This window comes from Schistocerca cancellata, chromosome 7, assembly GCF_023864275.1.
Source record: "Schistocerca cancellata isolate TAMUIC-IGC-003103 chromosome 7, iqSchCanc2.1, whole genome shotgun sequence".
Lineage (NCBI taxonomy): Eukaryota > Metazoa > Arthropoda > Insecta > Orthoptera > Acrididae > Schistocerca > Schistocerca cancellata.
The window spans coordinates 72,732,256-72,738,255 of NC_064632.1; positions in this window are offsets into that span (position 1 = coordinate 72,732,256).

Consider the following 6,000-nt stretch of genomic DNA (forward strand, 5'->3'; position numbering starts at 1 on the left):
CAGTTCGGCGCTTACTACGTAAACGTTTACACTTGAAACCATAGACTCACAATGGAACAGCACATTAGTGATGCAGATAAAGTTGCTCATGGGGAATTCTGTGGGGGAATGTTGCATCGGATAGAGGAAGACGAGACATTCCTGAACACAATAACCTTCAAGGACTAGTCAACATTCCAAATCAGTGACATTGTGAACACCTGCAACTACAGAATAGGGGCAGTTAAAATCCGCATGGAACCCTGGAACACGTTCGTGACAATCCCAGAGTTAATGTATCTTGTGCCCTTAGCAAATTGGAAGTGTAAGGCCCTTCTTCTCCAACGCGAAAACTGACACTGGTATTTTGCATCTGGATGTGCTTGAAATCCTTTTAGTTCCGCAGATCGGTGAAGATGACCGAGATGGGATGGTTTACAACCAGCAAGACGGTGCATGACCTCATTTTCTCACGAAAGTTCGAGGTTTCATCGATGATCGCTTCCCAAGTCGATGGACTGACAGTGGAGGGCCAGACGCATGGCCACCTCGCTCCCCAGACTTGACACCACAGAATTTCCTTCTCTCGGGCTTTGTGAAAGACCCTGTGGATAATCTTTCGCCACCAAACAATTTAACCGGCCTGAAAAATGTAATCTACTCTGCTGTTGCACAAGTTACTCTCAATTTTCTGCAATAAGTGTGGGAAGAAATTGTTTCCCAGTGGAATGTTTGCCGCATCACATCGAATCAAACTGCCACTTTACCCTTTTATGTGGTACTTGAGGTTGTTTGCTACAAAGCGGCACATCTATCGATTCTGTAAGTTATCTCAATATACTTCTGTATCATTCCAAAGTTGTGAAGTCCTTTTTTACTCACCCTTATATGGAATGGTTTTGCATCTACTCTCTCTTCTCCCGTCTCTGCTCATAGTAATATTTGGCGCAGTTACACTCTGTACTGAACAACTATAACGCAGTTGCAAAATCATTCATATGGTGGATATTCCCATAGTGGGTGTTACGAAATCACAACGCAACTGTCGGGAATGAATATGTTTGCGCATTACGGGATAATGAATGTTCGATGCCTGTGAGTTACCTTCCTAAACGATTTTAGTTTTATAACAAAAACTGCTGTCCACATAAACTGTGGCGGAGCTTCACTGGGGGAAAAAAAAGAAAACCAATCAAGTATGAAGTGTCGAGGGTGAAGTTTCCATTGTTTCTAGTTGATGACTGGTTATCCAAGAAGGAAAGTTCTGTTAACAGGAACTCTGACACTTGCATTAAATTGATGATACAGCAGGATGGAGTGCCGTATAGGACGAATAAATACACAGAGGAAAGTGTCGTAAGACACCTTATCCTAATTTAGTTTTATCGCTGCGAATAGAAACGTATTAAAAATTGAGCCTTTCTAACTACGGATCAGTCACTGATTGCGGCAATGAAATGTTTCCACGATAGGGTTTGACAAGGTGGTATTCGATCCTCAGAACCCTTTAGCCTATCGTGTAATGTACGCTTACGGAATGTGGTGCAGCTGTTCCTCTCCTATTATAAGTGTCTGATTGTAATGCGACCAAAGAATTCTGAACCGACGGGTCATCAGACCGCTCGATGGAAGCAGGTACATTGCGGTAGCGTTGTGAACTTTACCAGACGCAACTTATTGTCTGTCACTCCCAGCAACTGTTATTTCGTGGAAACGCGAAAAAGAAAAAGTGGATGAGAAAATTAACTACTACATCATCCATCACAGTACTACAGTATATCAGATTGATGTTATTACCAGTGTGTGTGTGTGTGTGTGTGTGTGTGTGTGTGTGTTTTAGGAGTATACGAGCACTCAATGGCGTGGTTATCAACGTCTTTAAAAATACACTCCTGGAAATTGAAATAAGAACACCGTGAATTCATTGTCCCAGGAAGGGGAAAGTTTATTGACACATTCCTGGGGTCAGATACATCACATGATCACACTGACAGAACCACAGGCACATAGGCACAGGCAACAGAGCATGCACAATGTCGGCACTAGTACAGTGTATATCCACCTTTCGCAGCAATGCTGGCTGCTATTCTCCCATGGAGACGATCGTAGAGATGCTAGATGTAGTCCTGTGGAACGGCTTGCCATGCCATTTCCACCAGGCGCCTCAGTTGGACCAGCGTTCGTGCTGGACGTGCAGACCGCGTGAGACGACGCTTCATCCAGTCCCAAACATGCTCAATGGGGGACAGATCCGGAGATCTTGCTGGCCAGGGTAGTTGACTTACACCTTCTAGAGCACGTTGGGTGGCACGGGATACATGCGGACGTGCATTGTCCTGTTGGAACAGCAAGTTCCCTTGCCGGTCTAGGAATGGTAGAACGATGGGTTCGATGACTGTTTGGATGTACCGTGCACTATTCAGTGTCCCCTCGACGATCACCAGTGGTGTACGGCCAGTGTAGGAGATCGCTCCCCACACCATGATGCCGGGTGTTGGCCCTGTGTGCCTCGGTCGTATGCAGTCCTGATTGTGGCGCTCACCTGCACGGCGCCAAACACGCATACGACCATCATTGGCACCAAGGCAGAAGCGACTCTCATCGCTGAAGACGACACGTCTCCATTCGTCCCTCCATTCACGCCTGTCGCGACACCACTGGAGGCGGGCTGCACGATGTTGGGGCGTGAGCGGAAGACGGCCTAACGGTGTGCGGGACCGTAGCCCAGCTTCATGGAGACGGTTGCGAGTGGTCCTCGCCGATACCCCAGGAGCAACAGTGTCCCTAATTTGCTGGGAAGTGGCGGTGCGGTCCCCTACGGCACTGCGTAGGATCCTACGGTCTTGGCGTGCATCCGTGCGTCGCTGCGGTCCGGTCCCAGGTCGACGGGCACGTGCACCTTCCGCCGACCACTGGCGACAACATCGATGTACTGTGGAGACCTCACGCCCCACGTATTGAGCAATTCGGCGGTACGTCCACCCGGCCTCCCGCATGCCCACTATACGCCCTCGCTCAAAGTCCGTCAACTGCACATACGGTTCACGTCCACGCTGTCGCGGCATGCTACCGGTGTTAAAGACTGCGATGGAGCTCCGTATGCCACGGCAAACTGGCTGACACTGACGGCGGCGGTGCACAAATGCTGCGCAGCTAGCGCCATTCGACGGGCAACACCGCGGTTCCTGGTGTGTCCGCTGTGCCGTGCGTGTGATCATTGCTTGTACAGCCGTCTCGCAGTGTCCGGAGCAAGTATGGTGGGTCTGACACACCGGTGTCAATGTGTTCTTTTTTCCATTTCCAGGAGTGTATTAAAAGAAACGATCGTGGAGGAAACGGCTAAAGATGTGACATAATGAGCAGTAGACCAACAAAATGACAATACTCACTTACTCCCAACTCACTAATGTAGACTCACACAACCACTCTACCCGACACACCGTAAGACAACTGAGAAAGGTGGGGCAACATGGGATTAAAAAATAAATAAGACGACAGAGTAGGTATAATAACAACACAGGGAAATGCGACTGTCCAACCATTTACAAAAATTATAACAAGTCAGGTTAGGGCTAAGACAGCAACATCGAGAAATGCTACTGGCTGACCACTTACAAAAACATGGGTGAACCAGTCACCCCGTTAACACATGAAGAACATGTCCCAAAAACTTTAGATACCAAGTTGGACATAGCACAACTCCTTAAATCTCTAACCACATTCAGTTGAATAGAGAGCAGACTGTCGGCAAATCTGCCACTGACCTTTGATCCGAAAAAAATGGCTCTGAGCAATATGGGACTCAACATCTTAGGTCATAAGTCCCCTAGAACTTAGAACTACTTAAACCTAACTAACCTAAGGACATCACACACACCCATGCACGAGGCAGGATTCGAACCTGCGACCGTAGCAGTCCCGCGGTTCCGGACTGCAGCGCCAGAACCGCACGGCCACCGCGGCCGGCCCTTTGATCCGAAAATAAAACACAGTCTAGTACAATGTGAAGCAACAGGGATCCGTAAGCCACAAGCACCACACACTGTAGAGTCGGTTCTCTCGCCGGAGCAAGAAGCCTTTCGTCATAGGGCTGTCACTATAGGAAGACGAGTGAGATCCTCAAACAGCCTGCGAGGCTGGAAGGAGGGACGCCATGGCACGGTTTACTGTCGGTCACTCCCAACCAGTTCTTTTCAGGAAATGAAGAAGAAAAAGTGGGTAGTAATGGGAGTTTACTAGAGACCCGCCAGTGTAGCCGAGAGAGCTAACGCACTGCTTCCTGTACTCGGGTAGGCGCGCCGGCCCCGGATCGAATCCGCCCGGCGGATTAACGACGACGAGCTGTGTGCCGGCCAGCCTGGATGTGGTTTTCACGTGGTTTTCCACATCCTACTAGGTGAATACCGGGCTGGTCCCCACGTCCCGCCTCAGTTACACATTCACACTATTTCACGATTTACACTTGACGCAGACGGCTGGGGTACACTAATTCCGATCCAGGGTGTATGGGGTGGCGGCAGGAAGGGCATCCGACCACCCCTTAAAATTAACATGCCAAATCCGAATAACCATGGCCGACCATGCGTAACCGCGGGACAAGGCGCAAGCGATAGATAGATGGAATAGAACGGAAGTTAACTGGAAAGAGGAGTTTCGTAAAAGTGTGTTAATCCTGTAATTGTTCTCTTCAGCATGAAATAAATATTTCTGGGATGCGCTAAACCATTGGTAGTCTAACATTTCATCAGATCTAATATTGCTTAAAGACTTGTCATTGTCGCAGTGACGCTAGCAGAAGAACAAAACCTAACAACATCTGATTACCAGACAATCGTTGTACAATGATTTTACAAGTATACACATTTCCTGCACGGTGGCCACGGTGGTCTAGCAGGTGGAGCGAGAGACTCCGGATCTGTAGACCCTGGGTTCAGTTCCGTGTCTCCACGACGGCCCCAGGTGTGCTCAGCCCGAGTGCAGAGGAACTTTTCCGGGGGTGAAGGACGGCGAGGATGATAGGTCGGGACCCCTCCTCCTCCTACAGCCACAGCGGATACAAGGACACCACTCTACCTGTAATCAGGCCAAGGGGTGCGCCACATACTTCACTTTACTTTACGCATTTACTAGCTACATAGTACACTACAAAGGAAAAAAAAGGAAATCTCACCATAAAGCCCTGAAGACCAGGCAATATCTCATGAAACGTAATGCTCTACTTTAGCGTGTAAGCTGATCAGTAAATATAAGATTGCAGTTCAAAAGGTCACTGGTTCAAAACTAATTTTTCCGCTATTGCAATCTAAAAGGCCACTTGTTCAGTTCTAAATTTTTCACTTACTACTTCCTTCACCTCTGTTAGCGATTTGATAATGCGAAATATGTCAAGTTACATCATGGATACTTATGGTCCGCCGGCCTCTGTGGCCGAGCGGTTCTAGGCGCTTCAGTCTGGTACCTCGCGAACCCTGCCTCGGGCATGGATGTGTGTGATGTCCTTAGGTTAGGTAGGTTTAAGTAGTTCTAAGTTCTAGGAGACAGATGACCTTAGATGTTAAGTCCCATAGTGCTCAGAGCCATTTGAACCATATGAACTTATCGACCAGTCACATTAATGTGACCACCGCCTATGTTCAACGACAACATAACAATAATCACTCATAGACGCCAAGTAGCGTCACTAGTAATGGAGGATACATAAAAAGCGTCGAGGGATGCGAGACATTGCAGTACTCGTCACAACGCGGAAATGGAGCTGTATATCTGACGTCCAAATGGCATGGCCATTGACGTTCGGGAAAACGGTAGAAACATTTCCGAAACAGGTAAATTTGTAACCGGTTCACGTGTCGTCGTTATTAAGCGTACCGTGCATGGCAAAATGACGCAAAATGGCGCCAAAGCGCGACGGGCCAACGATGACGGAGTGAACGAGGGCTGCCGAGATGTTCAAATGGTTCAAATGGCTCTGAGCACTATGGGACTTAATGCCTGAGGTCATCAGTCCCCTAGAACTTAGAA